This window comes from Euleptes europaea, chromosome 2, assembly GCF_029931775.1.
Source record: "Euleptes europaea isolate rEulEur1 chromosome 2, rEulEur1.hap1, whole genome shotgun sequence".
Taxonomy (NCBI): Eukaryota; Metazoa; Chordata; class Lepidosauria; order Squamata; family Sphaerodactylidae; genus Euleptes; species Euleptes europaea.
In genome coordinates, this window is record NC_079313.1 from 105,748,642 (window position 1) to 105,769,493 (window position 20,852).

Sequence of the window (20,852 nt, forward strand, 5' to 3'; positions counted from 1 at the left end):
CCCAGCTGGCTTCGTGTGTAGGAGTGGGGAAACAAATCCAGCTCACCAGATTAGCCTCCGCCGCTCATGTGGAGGAGTGGGGAATCAAACCTGGCTCTCCAGAGTCCACCGCTCCAAACATGTTTGTTGAAAGTCATACTTGATGTGTTTCGAGTTCACGTGCAAAATGTCTTGTATTTACATCTTGAAAGATGATTGTGTGGCGAGTCGTGGCAGTGAGAATCCAGTCACAGTTTGGATATCATGTCAGCAGTTTTAACAATTTCTTTTTTTTAAAAATTTCTATTTTCAAAACAACATAAAACAATGCAGACAAAACAAACAACATTCACACATTATATATACATAAAAACAACTAAGTACCTATTACAAAGTACCCATCAGCTACTTTTTGGAGCAGGTCTAAATCATACCAAGCCTGTTTACTTATTTGTGGATCTAAGGTAAAGCAAGTCTTTAAACGGGAGAAAGAGACCGGGGTATAGTCTCCTGTCTTTCACTGTATACATAAGTAACGATATTTAATTTCTATTATTTAATTCTAGTAAATATGCCATATTCGATATGCATGTATCCTTAATAGATAGCAGTACATAATTCTAGTAGATATGCTATATTCAGTATATATATGTCCTTAATAGATAGTAGTGCATGATTGTTATTGTATAGATCTAATATTAAACATTTCAACCTATCAGATTTGCCACTTTCTATTGGTGTTGCTCCTGTAACTTAACAGGAGCTTGCAGACGGAAGTTCAGTAGGTGAGAGTGTACCTCCATATTGGAAATAGCCACACCTGTTCAGATTTTTGCACAGAAAGATTCCCTGCTCCTGCCTCTAAGCTTGGCCTCTATTGCTGAGCGGTTTTTACTACTACTGAGCGGTTGCTCAAAGGGGGCAGTGGTTAAAGCTGATCACGCCATGGCTCATAATTGATTGAGAGATAACTTCCTTGGCATGCATGTTCATGCTTTGTTCAACTTCGTTTGTGACTTCATCAAAATCTTTTATACTGCAATCCTAAACAAAGTTATACCCTTCTGAATCCATTGATTACATTGATTTAGAAGGGTCTGATTCTGTTTGGCCCTGGTTAGTATTTGGAGGGAGACCACCAAGGAATACCAGGGTTGCTACACAGAGGCAGGCAATCGCAAGCCACCTCTCAATGCCGCTTGCCTTGCAAACCCTATGGGTTTGCCATAAATCAGCTGTGATTTGATGGGGGGGAAATCTGTTTAGCATTATACTGTAAATGTGTAAAGGAAATAAAGGACCATCCAAGGCACAGGAAACAAATGTGCAGAGGTGGGCAGCCCAGAGTCCACATGCTGCCTGCAACCTACAAGTGTGTTGTGACACCAGTCAAGAGTTGCATAGCTGCACTGTTTGTGGTTTGTGTTGCTTTTCCCGGCAGCCCATGCAGAGGTGTTGCGAGAGGTTCAACCTATTTAGCTCCACTATTCTTCTTTCCATTGAGCATGTAATCATTCATGCTGTGTAGTGAAGACCCAGCAGCTACCAATTTTGGAAGCAGGAAACACATATTTCAAAGTAGGCAACGCTAATGTTCAGTCGATATAGGAGTACCAGTTGCTCACCATGGAGACAGCATAGAGACCACCCCCTCTAAGAAACTTCAGTTTGTAAGAAGGGCTCCCCCTGCTGGCTGACAGACTCATCAGTAGTTGACAAGTTAGGATCCTGAAGTGGTATGCTAATTATCCCCAGTGCCTAAGAGACTGCCCTGATCAGCATTGCCTGTACAATATCGTTCTTGTTCTTAGACGATATTAATGTGTGAATCCTTTGATATTTAAACCATGTGTTAGTGCTATTAAGAGAGACCACAGGTGGGACAGCTTGGCCGAGATGGTGCTTCCTTAGGAGCAGGCTTCATTGTTCTCTAAGCATGCTTCAGAGTGTAGCCTACAATATATTTTATTGTATTATATGGCATGTCTTGGGTTTGTAGACATTCCGTTATTAAGAGTAGCACATACTGCATTGACCTGAGAGGAAGACAACCCTCCCCCATTAAAAGGATATACACAAATAAGTTTTTTTATTACTGTGCATACCTGTAATTTGTATGCAAATTTAAGACAACCCCTTATATTTCTTGACAGCATTCCTGGAGGGGTGGAAATTCAACTTCCTTTAAGTAAATAGGGTACATATTTTGTTTCCTTAATATAACAGCCTTCTTGAACACGTGACTGAAGCAGAAAAACTTGACAATCATGCCCCCCCCTTTTCATATGCTGTTGCCTTATTTCACGTTGAGAGGCACAGGTATCCTCCATGTGTGACGTTGTTGATTTAAGCGCATATCCTGGAATATGTGAGTGGTGTTAATAAGTTCAGTGTGGCTTACCAGCTGCTTAATTGACTCTCTTTAGCCATGAGCATACACACAAATGCATACAGGCTTGCATCGAGCCGGTTGTAATAGTACTTCGGTATTTTAGGAAATTCATGGGAATAAAACGCAACACTGGTTTGCTAGCCCAGCGCTGGGCAGCTGCATCCGAGCCAAGCCGCATAGGTAGAATGTGGAGTTGGACAGCATTGAGTCCATCTGGTTTGTCGGTGCTGTCTCCTCGCAGTCCTTCTCCTACTGTCTTATTTTGTCACAGTATAAGATGCCACAAAAGGCAGAAAGTGGGCCTAGGCAGTAGTTCAGAAGATGTTGCTGCTTTTCAGAGGAAGACTGACGGTTTACAGAAGACCATTTCTCAAAAGGAAACCTTCTTGTGTTATGTTTTAAAGCCATGGATCTGCTGTCGTCCGTCTAGCCCGTCTTGGCAAATGTACACAGATATACCCTGTGAAAATGACAACATAAAACTGGCTTGAAGGGGGAAGACTGTTAAACACACTGGAAGCTGCTTTGCCCCTTGCAGATCATTCAGAATTTGGTGGAAAGGCTGTGCTTCTTCAGATCACATTTGGGTGCATTTCAGCCACATGCAGCTGGCGAAAGCTCAGAGCCACACCTAATATTTCCTTTGCATTATGATTGTGAGCTCTGCACATAATGTTGGATTTCTGTAACTGGAACTTCAAGCATGTATAAAGGCAGTCATGGGGTTCTATCAGTATGGATAAGGGTTCCACATGGGAAAGGGGCATTAACCCCACTGTCATTGGGAAATGACTCTCCAGGGGTGCTTTTAAGTCCTTGTAGGAGCCCAAGTGGATTAAGCGAACTCCAATTCACTGATGTCTCTGCATTTAGATGTCACAGCAAATTGGAACTCGAAGCCAAAAAGTGTTCAGTTATGTTCCATGTACTAGAGGAGGTGAAAAGAGCGATAGATGTGCCTTGGACAACTGTACTGTATTTGTGCCCAATGTACTTGTAGTTCATTGTGATGTCTGAATGCAGCCTGGAATGGTTTGTATCATTCACTTAAGGGAAACACGTTTGTCAGCACAAGTTGTGCTTGCTGACAGAGAAACCTCTGTATCAGTTGCATATGCCACCCTGGGGAGGGGCTGTGGCTCAGTGGTAGAGCCTCCGCTTGGCATGCAGAAGGTCCCAGGCTCAATCCCCGGCATCTCCAGTTAAAGGGACTAGGCAAGTAGGTGATGTGAAGGACCCCTGCCTGAGACCCTGGAGAGCCGCTGCCAGTCTGAGTAGACAATACTGACTTTGATGGACCAAGGGTCTGATTCATTATGAGGCAGCTTCATGTGTTCATGTATTCACCCTCAGCTGAGTGGTGCAATAGGATGTAGCACGATGTAGAGATCAGACTAAGATCTGGGCCACCTAGGTTCACATCCCCACTCTACCATGGAGGCTCATTGGATGACCTTGGGTCAGTCACACTCTCAGCCTAACCTACCTAACAAGGTTGTTGTGAAGATAACATGGAGGAGAGAATGATGATGTAAGCTGTTTTGGGTCCCCAACAATGTTCCGCTTCACTGTATGGTTAACTTCATTTTCCACTGAGCTATACATTTTCCTTTAACAGTTAGTTCTCTTACTCTGTGAATATGCGTACTTTATAAAAGAACAATTCTTGGGTTATTGATCCCAGACTTTGTTTAATACTCCTGCAACATCAGAATCTCCTCTCACTGGCCTTTGCCAGTGGGTTGTTGCAATGCCTGTTCATCATCCACCTCGCCCTACCAGGCGGCTGATGGGGGGGGGGGGTCGGGTGGCTTACTGATGAAAGCTCACCAAACGTGGGGGGAAAGAGGCTTGGAGCAGAATGCCTGTCGCTCACAATTTCTGTTCAGAGTTTCTCCCATTGACACCTCTTTGTGCCACTGCCACCACCTCCTTCCTTTCCCATTGTTGCAGCCGCTGCTGCCGCCCGACCTCTTCTTCCTGCCACTGTTGCCTCGTTCCCCTAGCCTGCCCCCATCACCTCTGCCTTGCTGCTTCTCCAGACCCTCCCTCCATTGCCTGTCCTCCGGCCACCACATTCCCCTCCTCCCTTCAGCTGGTCATTATATTTAAAAGAATGCCTTATTTTAATGTAAGCCATGATTTTGTGACATCTTAGTCAGCATTTTTTGTTTGAGTTGCTACATCTGTGCAAACACAGACATGGCTTCTTTATTTTTAAGCTTTCAAAAACATTTTGGATTTATTTATTTTTGGCGAATCTGGGGGTTCGTTTTGCTTGGTAGAAAAGCATCTATATATCTATATATGGCCCCATTATCCAGATGTTTTGATCCACACTATAGAGTCATGTTCAGAATTAAATGTAAAGATTGTGAACATAAGCTTTAGTGGACAAGGTCACACATTGTGAAGAACACACAATAGTCACCTAAATTGGTAAACATATATACATAGAGACCACCTCTGTTAGTCTCTTGCCTTGAAAACCCCATAAGGGGTCGCCATAAGTCAGCTGCGACTTGACGGCACTTTACACACATATACATAGAGAACAGAAAGAGGAGAGAGCAAAATCTGTTTTCCCTAAAAACTCAGAACTGTGGAACATGGACTTAATAGAGAATGGGAGTGGCTGGTAAGCGAGAGAAAATAATTGTCTCTCTTTAGGTGTTGCTTGTTTCAATGCCTGTTCATCACCGTGACTGCTAGCTGCAAGTGGATAACTCTGATTGGGTTCTGCACTGATTGGATTCTGTACTTGTTTGATTGGGTCTTGTATGGCTGTGTGTTTTGCATAGTGATGTGACACACCTAAATGCTATTTTTTTTTTTTTTTTGCATTGTTTAGCATTTTGGCCTTTGTGAGGAAGGGGAAGAGATGGGGGGAAAATCCCTCTCTTCTTCTGTATCCTGGGCATATCCAACCACTTAAAACGACCATTTTATGTGCTTGATAAGATGGGCTCAGGCCTGCAGATGCTCATGCCCAGATGTAGGTCTTGGTCTTTAAAGCTCCTCAAGACTTGTTTTTGCTGGATGGTGAGAGGCTTTTGTGGGAGGTTTTTGATAGGAAACCCACCCCGGAAGCTGGAAAAAGACAATGGGGTTTTGGAAAGCATTAGTCCCTTGAGCAATCTACTGTCCCAGCCTTTGAGGCTTCCTGCTCCCTAGGGACTCCAGATAGGGTTAGCCCAATATCACTGTTATTGTTGTCCATAAACAAATGGCAAGTTTTTTAACACGTTCATGTCAGACTGGCTGAAAGGCACTGGTAGGTGTGTCTTTGGTGACATCAGCTGGCAGAGAGCCCTGGTAACAGAGCGAGTTGAAACAACGGGGAGGCAGAGGGAAGCTAGAGGGAGAAGGGAGGGTGTGTGTGTGTATTGTGCGTATCTGGGTCTTCTGGCAAGGTAAAGAGCTGGTCTGCTTGGCAGGACCTCACCATCTGGGATCCATCTGTGTTTCTGGAATCGGACAGGCGGCTCTAGTCAGTGAGAGATCGCAGATGTGCAGGAGCTGACACATGTCCAGCTAATGAAAAGAGAAGGCAGGCTGGTTGCAGGCTCGGCTCGAAGATTAGGAGTTGCAAAAAAAAGACCATTTTTATTTATATTTTGAAGAAACTGGGCGTTTTCGAACGGCAGCTGGATTGTTTTAGCCTCGGCTGCACACGGTAAGGAAGCTCTTCTAAGTAATATTAATTGAATCAAGACGGTGGATGTCAGGTTTGCTTTCCCCCCCTTCTTCTTATTAAAAAAGGGAATGTTTTGTGGCTTAAAATGCAGCAGAAGACTTGTTTGCTTGGTGCCGCTGTGTAGGTTCTGCAGGCACAATGTTAACAGATGCAGCACTTTGCTACAGCTCTCCCTGCTTCTCTCCCCACCACCCCCATCTTCCTAACTGCCTTCAGTTTGACTGCATTGCCTCTGCTGGGTAAAAACTTCATTAGATGATCCGATTTGCTCCATGGATTTTGCAGCAGAGGAAAAAAACAGCAAACATTTGGTGGTGAACAGCCAAATCGTATAGCTCTCCTTCACGATTATGTCAGAAGGCTTGATTTTGTGGAATCCTTCGGCGGGAAGCTAGCTATCAGTATTTCAGAGTCAAATGAGAAATGAAAAGGCCAGATGATGATTATTTTGTTTTGCCAATGCTCAGTACTTTTCACACTGTCAAACTGTGAGTTTGCTTCTGCTTGATAATGGCTGACAGGAGGAACTCCAGGATGAAGCGTCTTCCTTTCATTTCAAATAGTCTGAATGCTGACACTTCCTTTATTTGGATCATTTCGCTTTATGGCTATTAGGTCATACCCTTGCGGGATTCTAAAAGGAGCAGTTTGTGTTGCCAATAAACTCTCTGGGGGTCAGTTTTATGGTACAGCAGTGTTGGCTCTTAGTCTTTGCTGGTACTGTGGCATCCCTGAAGAACCCTGAATTCTGTTTTGGATCACAGCAAGCATACACTTCTCAAATTAATGTATTGTGGGTTTTTTGCCAGACAAACCTCAACCCATTGATGTGCAGTTTGTCTCTTTTCTGTTCTGTTTTGCCATAAAACTGAGAGTTCAGACTTAAAAGGTTGGCGTGGGCTCTCTTGGACATCTAGGGCAAGGTTATTTCCTTTTGCATGCATAGTGTGTTTTGCCCAAACAAAATAATGGGAATTCCCTTTTTTGTGGTCATTGTATTGGTGTGTTTCACTGCTAAACTTACCAATTCTGATAGACACCACACTATAACAGTTTATGTGCTTATAGTCTACTGTTTCCTAAACTCAAAAGCATTTAGACGAGTGAATTTTATCTTTATCCTTGTAGCTGTTATGCAGAGTTGAAAGAAATGACCCTATACCTACATGTGTACCCTCCCATCTCCACCCATTCTTTTTTTGCAACCAAGGTTGAGACAGTTGCTATAATGAAGCAGTGATAATACAGCATATTTCTCAGCAGCATTGCAAATACAAATATCCCGGAGAAGAACCATTTTGAAAACATTTATTGGCTGTTACTGCACTAGGTATTCCCAGCAATGTATCAAGAGTTTGGAAATGTTATAAAAAACATCGCTTTAAAAGGGTTTTTGGATGCCACGGCTAAAAAATGGTTGCAAGACTTCTTCACAGCTAAAGGGGCCAAACAAAGTGCGAACAGTCTTTTTTATAACAGTTTCAAACTCAATACATCGATGGGAATACATAGAAAGTGCGAACAGTATTTTTAATAACATTTTCAAACTCTTAATACATCGCTGGGAATACCTAGTGTGGTAACAGCCATTGTCAGTGAAGGATCATACCACCTGATGTATGCCCTTTTCCTGGAGAGTTCCCAGTATCTCTAGCTTGATCTTCTCTTTTCTCGGATGCATGCAGGGGTCAGTGTTGTAAGGAGGTCTTTTTGAAAATCAATCCAAGTCGAATGTTTTCAGTAAGACCAAAGTAGTCGCTGTGTGAGGGAGGATGAGGACAGCCAGAAACTGGAAGGATTCTAGGCTGTGGATAGGTGAGTATTTCTGTGGAACAAGAACAACTTGTTCTTCCCTCCACTGTGGTACTAGTCCTCATCTAGCAGCAGGAGCTTGATGATGATACGTATTTGGGGAGAAGATCTCTATTTTCCAAATTCTTGTTTGGAAAATAACTTAAGGATAATTTTTTTTGTTTTTGTGTTTAAGTGACGAAAGGTAGAACATGTTCTTCACTTTGGGAAGGTGGATCATTAAGAGGGTGGAAAAATAGGTCCTCTAACACAGAGAGAGAATTCATACTTGCATATTGTGTATGCACCCTTTCAGCTAGCCACTAAGCTTTTTAATATTTCAAAACTATTACAGAGTCACATCAGGTACAGGGAAGGGTGCTCATCTAGGAGAGTATGTTGCTTACTGTAGTGTTAGCCGTTCACAACTGTTCTGATATAGGCAAGGAATAAGTTTGCATTTGAAAGCTGCACAATTTTTTGTTGTATTAACTTGCAGAGGTTTACTCCAGCAAAGTTTAATCTTTCCTGATTCATGGCTTTGTTAGCGTAGCCCCCATAGGACCGCTCGGACATATAGATAAAGCCAGTCAATTTGCATCAAAAAGTAATCGGTGGATTTCATGCCTGGGGTGTACAAACAGATAAGATAAAAAGGTATTCAAGAGGTTTTGAGATGATCAGGGAATGCTTGCTAGAATGCTTCTGAGATAGGCAGTCTCACTCAGTTCTAATTTAAAGGAGGTGTCAAGTGTAGGATAATATGCCCTTGGGAATACCTTGTTGATTAAAAGTTGGGGTTGGGGAAGTTTTTCTAATTTATGGCTTTTTGCATCTTTTTCACACCACTTTATAATGATGAAATATGAGTAATTGCAAAGATTTCTATAGAATGACTTCCAAAACAAGACACTACTTGGGGTGGGGGGGAGACCAGAACGGAAGGATGGAATTTTCATTAATTTTTTCCACAAAAGGGAGTGGTGTGTTCTCTGTAGAATACCGATGCCTGCATGTTGAGAGGTTCCAGGGCACAGCCTAATAGAAGGATGAAGAAGTTTCTCAGCAACTTTGGAAAGACGTTTTGCAAATTGAAGGGCTGTACTTTAGAGAGTGTAAGGTGGGAAAGATGGGGAAACTCCCACCACTGACCTGGTAGATAACGTTTTTCTTTTAAAAGAGCCATGTTTTGAATTCTTCTGAACAAAATAGATCTTGCCAGTACTGCTGAGGATGAATCGTTCCTTTCTTCTCCACAGATTCGCTTGTTTTCTCTTTATTGACTAAGAGCCCAAGCCAATCACCTTTAATACGTTTAAGTTCTGTATAGTGAATATCAAAAACCTACAACAGAATTCAGATCATATTTGTTTTCCAAAACTAGTTGCTTTTGAGACTCCAAAGGTTTACATTTCTGTGTGTCTAACTTTAAAAGCAAGCAAAATACCATGTCCCGTGATGAGCAGAATTTTCACAGTCTGTTGAATCAGGATCAGAGGAGCATGCCTATTATATTGGGTGCGGTGGAACACAGGCAGGATGCTGCTGCTGCAGTTGTCTTGTTTGGGGGCTTCCTAGGGGCACCTGGTTGGCCACTGTGTGAACAGGCTGCTGGACTTGATGGACCTTGGTCTGATCCAGCATGGCCTTTCTTATGTTCTTGTGAAAGGAAAAATATGGGGAAATCGGTTGCATTCTAGGCTGAGGCTGTCAGCATAGCTGTCAGGTTAAGAAGTTTTGAAATTGCAGAGCCTAGGATGGGAAAGCTTCCAGCCTGGCGCGTAAAACATTGATGGTGGTACTTGGGGATTTGAAGTATCCTTTCCAGCCTCATTTCAGTCCTTGGAACAAGCCTTGTTTTGTAGGAGTATCACTGATTTTATGAGAGGACATTGACGGTGAATTCTAATGGGTTCCCCCCTCTCCCGTATCTCAACTGTCTTGCGGAGATGGAAACTGGAGGGAGGTAAACTTGCTGCCTGAAGTATTTTGCTTCCTGCTGTCTAAGGCTGGGCACACCAATGGGTAAGAAAGATGATGCCTCTTCACTGAACCTACTTTCCTGGATGGCAGTGCCTCTTTTTATCCTTTCAGGTATTTCCTCTTTTCACCACCAGCATGAAGTCCAGTCAGAAAGTATCTGTGTGCTTTTGAATCTTTATGGCTAAAACCTGGCAAACACATTATTTGCCTGATTTTACTGGTTGACAATCATGCTCCTGTGGAGGTTTAATTTGCATATAAAGCGTTAAGAATAGTGTCAGAAGGAACTGCTGTTTGAGGTATAGATTGTTACGGCGAAGCAACCAGCTTTCTAGGAACCTAGCTTTTCTGAACTCATCCCATTCGCTAAACTTAATTTTGAGTTGATGTTGACGGGCATCTTTTGTTTCTCTGAGAGGTAGCTGTGGCAGCTTGTTCCAACAAAATTGAAAACTGGAGAAAGCTTGGATGGCCTGTCCTCAGAAGCAAATTTAACTAGAGTTTTTGAATTTTAAAAGCAAGCTGTTAACATGAATTTCTAGTTGAATCTTGAAACATTTCCATTTCTGCTTTTAGGAAGTACCCAGGGCCTAAAAGTGCTAAGATTTGACCATTGTGTCATTGTAGGAAAGAACTCCACAAGCAAGGAGATGTCTGAGGGGAGGATTTTCTTTTCTACTTAAATTTGCCTTGTTATGTGACTCTTTGTATGCCCATGTGTCATGTTTGTGGCAGGACACGTAATCCATTAGTGGTCATGTCCCGTCCCCCCTGCTTAGACCTCCAAGTCTTTTACAAAGTTTGTCTGTCTACACCCTGCCTCCAAAGAGAGCTCAGAGCAGCATTCATGCTCCTGTTTTAGCCTTGCAGCAGCTCTATGAGGTAGGATAGTCTGAGAGAGGCTGAGGATCCAGCGCCAGCTAGCAAGCTTTGTGGCAGATGGGGATCTGGGTTTCCCAGACTTTAATTCAGCACTCTAACCACTACTCCATGCTACACTTAAGCCACTGACTTAATGGCCACTCAACAGGTATATTACAGAGATGGAGTGGGATGTTTTTAAAAAGGCACAGTGCAGTATTCCTACTCTTCCTGTGTTGAAGGTCTTCTCGGGAGTAGCTATTGGGTAGCAGCTCAAATGAGGGGGAAGGAAGGGGAGGAGAACCTGTGAGGTGCTGAAATGCCCGTGCATTGTTTGGGATACCGCGGAAGCGATCCAGTTTCCCAGTAAGTCTTGACTTTTCCGTTGGGCAGGGTGGGTCGGGATAGCCTTCTGACAGCTTTTAACTCCTCCTGAGCAAGGCAGGGAAGGGGAATACTGGCACTTTGAAAGAACTCGAACTTGTTGCTGCACCCGGCAAGCTGTGAATGTTTAAAGACCTCATATGGCTTACTCAGGCTGGTGGAGGGGGGTGGGGGGGCTACGCCGTGAGGGTAACAGATGTGCCCTGCGCTGTCGACGCGTGCCAGCTCTGTTCCTCAGCTCCTAGCACCAGGTGCAGCTATTGTTCTAGCAGGTCTCTATTCATCCGGTCTCGTCTGCTACTCTGCTCCTTCTCGCTCATTGTTTCGGAGGGGGAAATTAGCATTAAAAACCAATCCCGAGCCCCCCCCCCCCAGTGTCCCTTAACTGCAGGTGACTGTTATTGGCCCCAGCTGCCACCCTCGCGCTTGATTACTTCCATATGGACTTGTGGTGAGAAGTAGTATCCACTTACCAATTTCTCCACCCTGAAACACACACACTTTATTATCTGCAAAGAACAATATCCTGAAATCTATTAGGCGCCCTCCCCCCTCCTATAGGCTTCCCATCAGTCAGCATTACAACTATGGTGAGCTTTTTACAAGTGAAGCTAATTATACCCAGCCACCCAGCCACCCCCCTTTTCTGTGCTTCCCAAATGCACAATAACTGTTGGCTAGTGAGCAAGTTCTCTGAAATAGCAAAATATGTGGATTTTTGCTAGCAGCAAGGCTTCTGCCAGCATTCAGATGATCTTCAATGGAAAATATGTAGTCGATGAAGTTTTATTTTTTTTAATCCAGTTGAGCCACTCCTATAAACTCGCTGAGCAAAGAGATGGGGGGAGAGAGGGAGAGAAAGAAGTGGCAACCTTCGCACATTGCTCATTAATTGGCTAAATATAGCCAAGAGGGCAGAATTGATAGGTGGAAGAATACTGTTTTTTGTTTTTGTTTTTTGAGTTCCCCACCCTATGCAAACTTAAGGGCCACTGGGAAGATGAAAACGAGTGGTATATACGGAAGCTGCACAGGAATGGTCCTGTTTGTTTTGGTGGAAATTTTGCTGCAGACCTTCCCTGTGAGTCCTCCCCCAGCTCCTCTCAAAATGTAAGCTCTGAAAATTTAATTAACAGAGATGGAAAGAGAGAAAGAGGTTCATGTCTCAAAGATTCAGTCACTGGATGTTTTCTTGATAACCAAGAGGACCTTGTTTTTAATTGACTTATTTTTAGGGGAGGGGAATTAATAATCTGGATGAGAATATTATACATTGTGTTGGGGTTTACTAGCAATAGCAAAATGTGTGCCTCTTGGACTGTTGTGCCAATGTTGTTGTTATTATTATTAATATTATCATTATTCAGCCTTTCTAACTGGGACCAAAGGAGGATTAAAGGTAAAGGTCCCCTGTGCAAGCACCAGGTCATTCCTGACCCATGGGGTGACGTCACATCCCAACGTTTTCTAGGCAGACTTTTGTTTACGGGGTGGTTTGCCAGTGCCTTCCCCAGTCATCTTCCCTTTACCCCCAGCAAGCTGGGTACTCATTTTACCGACCTCGGAAGAATGGAAGGCTAAGTCAACCTTGAGCCGGCTACCTGAAACCAACTTCCGGCGGGATCGAACTCTGGTCGTTAGCCTAGCATGAACTGCAGTACTGCAGTTTACCACTCTGCACCACGGGGCTCTTACAAAGGAGGATTACAAGTATGATAAAAAATTTCCGTCAATTAGTAAGTGAATTACAAAACATTATAACCTCAGGCAATCAACGAGCATCTTACCAGATATGACAACATTTGAATCTAGCAGCAAATATTCCTAGTAAGACAAAATAATGCAGTTGGACTGAAATTGCAGAGCAGGGGGAGGGGAAGCAGAATGCCAGTCACTGGTTCTGGTAGGAATTCCCCAAAGCTGGGATTAAAAAAGAAAAGAAAAAGACTCTAACCGCCCGGCACAACTGAAGTAGTATAGTCCAGAATCCTACCGCTTCATTCTGTGTAATATTGAGAGTCTTTCTTGGCTTGAACAAAGATGACAGTGCCCTTGGATGCTGCTGGTGCCACCATGTCGAAATTGTGACCAGGGCCTTTAGCCCTTAGTCTCTGGAATTCTCTGCCTTTCTGAGTAAGGGGTGCTCCTTGTCATCCACCTTCTGTGATCTTGTTTAATTAGGAGAAAAAAAGATTACCCATCAACTGCAAGATAACACCTTTGTTCTAATTTATAAATAAAGAATCCCTGCCATCTCCTGATCCTGCATGCTTTGCCTGCCTCTGCTTGGCGGTGGGAGGGGAAAAAAACAAACCCCAGTGAAGTCGGCTGCGTTGCTTATGTCGCTTCTGGGGGAAACCTGGAAGTGACATAGTGAGGTAGCTGACATTGCGCTCCCCCCCATTTCCCTGCCCCCAACCCTCATACCACTAGTATTCATATCACTAGAGGCCACTATTTTAGTCTATGCATTTTCCGTCTATACCTTCATTCTATACACTTAGAATGTAATGAAGGAAGTACCTGCAAATGTTATTATAAAGTGCTTTTCCAAGCGTATAAGTTTCAGGAAGCTCCTGATAGCTCTCTATATGTTCTCATTATTCTCATCATTGGTCATGTCCCATGAAATGACCTGAACTATTAATAAAAATTCTACCTATAGTAGTTGTTTGAAGCAGTGGAAAAGGCCATCCTTTAGTATTCTGTAAGCATTCTGATGGCTAAGTTAACAAATCTGCATTGCATGATCTTAAGCCTATACGCTATGTGTGAAATCTGATAAATCTAAGAGGATAGTCTTAAAAAAAAATCTGAGTTTTAAAAAGATATGATGGATACTTACACCAGCGTACGTGAGCATTTACTGAGAAATTGGTTCCTGTCTTGCAGTTTAAGCAGAGTTTGTGAATTGCATAGACCAGACACCTGCTATACAGTAATCCACACTGGCTACCCAACCTCTTGTAGCAAATGAAACACCTTTCTTAGTGGTGATGTGTACATTTATTTTCCAAAATTGTCTTAGTGTACACAAAAATAGTATTCTGCATGAGGCTTGTTTTGCAAATGAACGAGAATGGGTAAACCTGTACAAAGCACCTTAGAGGAACAACTTGCATTGCTTTGAATTACGTTCTGTATCACGATCGTTTTTAGAAGTTTTACCAGGAAGTAGCCGGTGTGTGTTGGTACTGTAATGCAGGATATACTCAGAAAGACTGTGGCTGTTACTGCACTAGGTATTCCCAGCGATGTATCAAGAGTTTGGAAATGTTATGAAAAACATCGCTTTAAAAGGGTTTTTGGATGCCACGGCTAAGAAATGGTTCTCACCATTTTCACTAAAAAATGACATCTTCACAGCTAAAGGGGCCAAACAAAGTGCGAACAGTCTTTTTTATAACAGTCTCAAACTCTTAATACATCGGTGGGAATACATAGAAAGTGCGAACAGTATTTTTTATAACCTTTTCAAACTCTTAACATCGCTGGGAATACCTAGTGCAGTAACAGCCTTTGTTGGCAAAGTTTTTGAAACAGATATGAGGGTTAACGGGTGTGGGGTCTGTGTGTGTGAGTCTCTTACACACACATACATAGAAACAAACAGTACCTCGGGGTAGCAGGCTGCTGTGGAGAAAATGGACCCCAATTATCAAAAGGTTCAAACGCAAGGGCAATTTGTACCCAGAGCAGGTGGAAGGAGCAGTCTGATTAGGCTCATGTAAAACGCAGCCATTATGTTGTTCAAGGCTAATTCTTCAAAACACTCCTCTAAAATCAAACATACAGATCCTCAATTTTCTCACACACTGTAGCACTTAGCCGCCAACTTCCTGTGTACTGTGCTTAAGTGCATATTATGCAGTATAGTGGCCACTTAGAGACACTGGGCTGTCTGTGTTATGAACACATAGCAACACTATATTAATATAATAGTGTTGCCTGGTAGTTAACCTGGCGGTGAGCTGAAATGTTAGTGCCTTTCTGCAAGAACAGAATACCTAAAACTTGTAACTTGGGTAATCCTGTAATTCTGCTGTTTACTTGCCTACTTAATTTTGCTACCAACTCAGAGGGGTTTTGAGGATTAAAACTTTCGGTTTCCTATCAAAGTCCAGCAGACATTATTCTGGTTTTCTCTTTCTTAATAACCTCTTTTGAGCCATGCCTAAAGAAAACCCCTCTGGAGAATTTGCAGGAGCCTCAAGCCTCAATTTGTGCAATCTTCAGTTTTTTGTTTTGTTTTTTCAAGTCCCTTAAATTTCGTGTTTTTGATGCTTCTGGAAACTGAGTTTGCAAATGAACAAAATTGCTTCTTTTCATCTGCTTCTCTGTCAGAAAACAGATTCAAAGCTCTGGTTGCTGGTGGTGAATGTTTGTGTGGGCGGGACAGAATTGATTTTCCTGCTGTGTTTACAAATTAATGGGACAAACCTCCCAGCTGGTGGTGATCAAGAAGGTTGTTTGCTTCCAGCTGCTGACATAACTATTGAGCTAATGTGGCCTAAAGAAGACTTGAACTATCACTTGCTTCATTTGGGAAGCTGATATGGGGCACCTTCAGTGGTTACAAAAAAGCAGTGAAGTAGGATGCCTAAGTGACTTTGATGCCTGTTTTTTTGGTCTGTTGTATCATGTTCATGAAAGCTACATGGATCTGGAGCTCAAATATCATAGTGCACAGGGAGTGCGAGCCTTTCCTTCTTTTCCTGCGACTTGTGCTTCCTTGCCGTGCTTTATCTGCCCATAGTTCACATTTTCATTACTAGAGGTCCTTACAGAGGATAAGAACGCTCAAAAGGTCGGGCATTTCTGCTGTCTCCGGTAGGCATGTCAGCATCAACTTTTGAACTCACAGTTCAAAGTTAAAAAATGATGAGAATGTCGTAAAGTTTGCTTGCATGAACCTAAGCTTCATGATAGGGTTAGAAAACTTTCACTACAAATGTCACTTTTTGAGAGAACCACATAGAACTTGGAATCTGTTGTCAAATGTTGAACACATCTGAAGCTGCCACCTGATGATGGTCAGTATGGTCTACCATACCACTGATCCCTTTTCATGGGAATTGTACCTGGAACCTTCTGCATGCAAAACAAAAACTTTCACTGAGTCACAGCTCTTCTCTTCTATGGAGACATCTCCCTGCCCTACAAGAATGAAGAAACCCAGTTCCTTGGTGATAGGAAAATGTAGGTTTCCTTTAAGGCAGACAAAGCCACCTCTGTGCTTTAGCACGGATGAGCCTTGAATCTGTGCCTGAGCACAGGTGAGCTTTCACATTTGGATAGAAATTCTTTTAAGTACATTTATCAGATTATTAAGTAGTTTACCCATAAGAAGCTAGCCGGCAAGACAAGTCATGCGCAAGTAAAAAAAATCACATAATATCATCCACGAACCATGAAGGTATATGTTGAAAAATATTTTTCTGTTCCATGTTAGACTGTGATCAAAAGTGAACGAAGAAAACTAGTATAGGAACAGCAATTACTTTTGACAACAGCAACCAACTTAGCCAGTGTTGTCTGTTGTGTGAAAGTAAGACAATCACAATCTCCAAGCTCACCATTTTAACATCTATGACTAGTTTTTTTAATTGGTTCTTGTAGGTTATCCGGGCTGTGTAACCGTGGTCTTGGAATTTTCTTTCCTGACGTTTCGCCAGCAACTGTGGCAGGCATCTTCAGAGTAGTAACACTGAAGGACAGTGTCTCTCAGTGTCAAGGGTGTAGGAAGAGTAATCACTCTTACTCTTCCTACACCCTTGACACTGAGAGACACTGTCCTTCAGTGTTACTACTCTGAAGATGCCTGCCACAGTTGCTGGCGAAACGTCAGGAAAGAAAATTCCAAGACCACGGTTACACAGCACGGATAACCTACAAGAACCAATGAACTCTGACCGTGAAAGCCTTCGACAATAGTTTTTTTAATGCTGTTTTCTGATCCCAGTTGTGTATATCTTTCCAGTGTTGGTTGATGTGCAGAAAGTTCTGAATAAAATTCCACCTCTCCTGTTTTGAAACATAAATTAGATGTTGACAGTTCAGCAAAGAAAGTAGGACAGCTTTAAAAGATGAAAACAGAGTGATTAATCCTTCGTGTGGAATGACAGTAATACTTAGCATTTATATAGCACTTGCAGTTTTCAGAGCACTTCGTACATGTCTTGTTATAATCTTTATAACAGCCCTGAAAGGTAGGCTAGCACCTTGGATGTGGTAAAGCTGCTTCTCCCCCTATGTCCTGGGGGAACAGAAACCTGTTGGGGGGGGGGAAGGGACTAAGACACCTGCAGCCTGGCCACTAGCCATCCAATTGCCCCCAGTCAGTACAAAGAGGCTGGGGTCAGCCACAAAGGCCTGATGAGAACAGGGGGCCAGATGGGATGCTGTCTCAGAGTGTTGTTTTATTGTAGTGGATATAAACATTCACAATTTAATTATCTTTTGTCATTCTGTGTAAGCCACCTTGAGATCCTTCTGGAGAAATCAAGCACATTGTCCTTAGACTACAGATGGGAAGCTAAGAGAGTATGGCTTGCTTGAGGTCAGCTAATCATTCTGTGGCAGAGGGAAGATATGAAACCAGGAACCTTTGATAGGTCTGTCAGTGATTATTAGCCGTGGTGGCTAAAGGGGACCTCCACGTTCAGAAGCAGCCAGCCTCTGAACCCCAGTGCTAGGAGGCAACACTGGGAAGGCCTCAGCCTCTATGCCAGGGGTGGGGAACCTTTTTCCTGCCAAGGGCCATTCGCACATTAATAACATCTTTCGGGGGCCACACCAGGTGTAGATCTCCCGGTGGGGGGGAGAGGCGAGGGTTGCCAGGTCTCCAGCCACCACCTGGAGGTTGGCAACCCCAGGGGAGGCCAGCCAGAGAAGGCCTGCAGGGCGCCCCCCTCCCCCCTCCCAGGTGGGAGGGCAGCCAGCAGTGGGCCCCAGAAAATGAGGCGCCAGGGGGGCGCAGCCCACAGTCGATTGGCAAGGGAGGAAGGAAAACAGAGAAAGAGGAAAAGGGAGGGAGGGAGAAAGAAATGGAGAGAGGGGGAGAAAGAAAGAAAAGGACGGAGGGAAAGAAAAAAAAGGACGGAGGTAGACAAAGAAAGACAGAAAAAGAGGGAGGGAGAGAAAGGAGAAAGAGTGACAGAAAAAGAGGAAGAAAAGAGAGAAAAGCCTCCCCCCACACACACACACACCCGCACATGCCGGCCTGCGCGACCGGGCCCCAGCCACCCCCACCTTCCCCGCCCACACACACACACCCGGCGGCACACAGAGCACCAAGCAACCGGGCCCCAGTCTCCATGCATTCCCCCCCCCCAGAGTCCATAAAAGCCCCACCAGCCCAATCGGCTCCTGCATGCATGCTCTGCCGCCGGGAGCCGCCGGCCTCTTCCCGCCCCCCACTGCTCAACAGTCAACAGGCAGCGAGAGGGGCTTACAATGTGCCGCAGCGTTCCTGCATGCCACAGCTGTAGGGGGCAGCCTTGGGGGAAGCGTCTCCCCCTCCCCTCTCGCCGACCAACAACCGACAGTCGGTGAGAGGAGGTCCAAAGGGCGCTACAAGGGCGCTGTAAGCCGTGGCCCCAGGAACACCCTCGGGGAGGGCCACCCTGCGCCCCGCCTCCGCGGCAGGGTTCCCGGAGCTCCCGAGGGCCACATAAAATGTCCTCGGGGGCCGCATATGGCCCCCGGGCCTGAGGTTCCTCACCCCTGCTCTATGCCCTGTTGTTGGCCCTCCAGAGGAACTGGTTGGCCACTGTGAGAGCAAGATGTTGGACTAGATGGACTACTGGTCTGATCCAGCAGGGCTCTTCTTATTTTCTTATGTTCTTAACCTTTTGGGAGATGGCTTATTCTAAGAGGAGTGCACATAGTTTATGCTGGGATGGTCGGTCACTTACTTGAGATGTACTCTTCAGAGAAGTAATTTACATTAAGGTGAAGCTAACTTGGTTCAGAAATAAAGATAAATTACTAGATATTTTATGTGTTCACAGTTCTCCCTGAGGTGAAGGGCATCTTGCAGATAGACGGGTGTTTCCGTTCCTGGTTCATAGATAGGCAGGAAGTACACAAAAATCGACCTCACTTCCTGTCCCCTGGCCGGAAACGCCCCTTCGTCTTCACTTTTCTTCCTGCCTCGCTTAGGTAGGCAGCTCTTTCTGATTGCTCCGATCGCAACCAGCGCCATTGATTTTTTCCAACCAGGCTTCCAAGTCATTTTTTGCCTTTTTAAAACGTATTCTACATCTTCGGCTTCCTGCACGCCTTCAGGATGAACTCGCCACCCGGCCACAGCGCAGATGGGTTCCTCCGGCCGGAGAACCACGTGGCGGGTCTCCTGCCAAGCACCAGGCAGGGGCCTTCGGGCGCCCGAGCTCCCGTGGCCGAGCCGGGCAGCAGCAAGACGACCGGCAGGGCTTCCGCGGAGGTGGCACAGCCCACGTCCAAGAACTCCGGCGGGCTCCCCACGGCGGAGCCCAGTGGCGGCATGGCGCCCGACCGGCTCCCCGCAGAAGCGGCGGATTCCGGCAACCGCAAACCAGCCGGCAAACGGGCGACCGAGGCCGGATCCCACCTTTATACCAAAGGTCAACACGACATTCCACAGACAGCAGGAGATTCACCTTCCCTCCTTCGCGCCACACCTGCAGCACCCATGGGAAAAGGAGTGGCACACCCTCGACCTACAGCGAACCCTAAGTATATACATCACTCGCACTGCACCGTTCCGTCAGACCGACGCTCTATTCATCTCAGTGGCCGCCCCCAACAAGGGAAGACCACTCTCCAAGCCCGCCATCAGCAGGGCATTACGTAAGTGCATTGAAGAAGCGTACAGGCTCAACGACAGACCTGTTCCACCTGGCATCACCGCGCACTCAATCTGCAGCACGGCCACCTCGGCGGCTTTCAACAACAGGGCATCAGTTGAGGAGATCTGCAAGGCAGCCACCTGGTCATCTCCTCGCCGGACGCAGCCTTTGGACATCGGGTGCTCCAGCACATCCTTCCAGAAGACGACTCCCACCCTTTGACGGACTAGCTCCTGGACATCCCGTCTATCTGCAAGATGCCCTTCACCTCAGGGAGAATGGGACCTTGGTTACTTACCGAGAAGGTTCCTTCTCCTCTGAGGTACGAAGGGCATCTTGCCGCCACCCTGGGGGCTGAGACTGGAGTACCTTATTCCTTGAGCACCTTATTCCTTGTCCTCGATTGCTCCTAGTTGGGGGAGAGAGCTGGCCTCCTCCCGCACACACTCTCCTTTGTTTCGACAAGTTTCACGTGCAATACAAAAAAAAAAGTTTTTGTTTATTAGCGGATCCAGTTCAGTGTAACCCCGGTTACCTCAGTTTTTTCTGCATTAAAGTTACAGCATCCAAACGCCTGAAGTTTGGCCCTGTGTTGTCCTTTTCGATTCCCTTACAGATTCCTGTCCACGGACCCTCCTGGCATACGACATAGCTCTGAAAGTCTCAAGTGAAGACGAAGGGGCGTTTCCAGCCAGGGGTCAGGAAGTGAGGTCGATTTTTGTGTACTTCTTGCCTATCTATGAACCAGGAATGGAAACACCCATCTATCTGCAAGATGCCCTTCGTACCTCAGAGGAGAAGGAACCTTCTCGGTAAGTAACCAAGGTCCCGTTCTAGGATTAGTGTTAGTGTCAAGAGCTTATTTACTAATTTTCAGTTTGTATGCTTTTAACTTGGGAGAGCTTGAAGAAAGCTCTTGGTCTGACAAGCTCAT

General features: G+C 44.9%; 1 protein-coding gene across 6 annotated transcripts in view; it reads left to right on the forward strand.

The window, feature by feature from the left end:
• CBFA2T2 (CBFA2/RUNX1 partner transcriptional co-repressor 2) overlaps nt 1-20,852 on the forward strand; it is a 95,901-nt gene that overhangs the window by 34,617 nt on the left and 40,432 nt on the right. The window contains exon 1 of one of the 6 annotated variants that reach the window (XM_056844417.1): nt 5,818-6,047. The exons of the other annotated variants lie outside the window; for them this stretch is intronic. The gene's annotated coding sequence lies outside the window, so the exon portion shown is untranslated. Of the gene's footprint in view, nt 1-5,817; nt 6,048-20,852 lie in introns of those variants that run through there. 6 annotated transcript variants of the gene reach the window in all.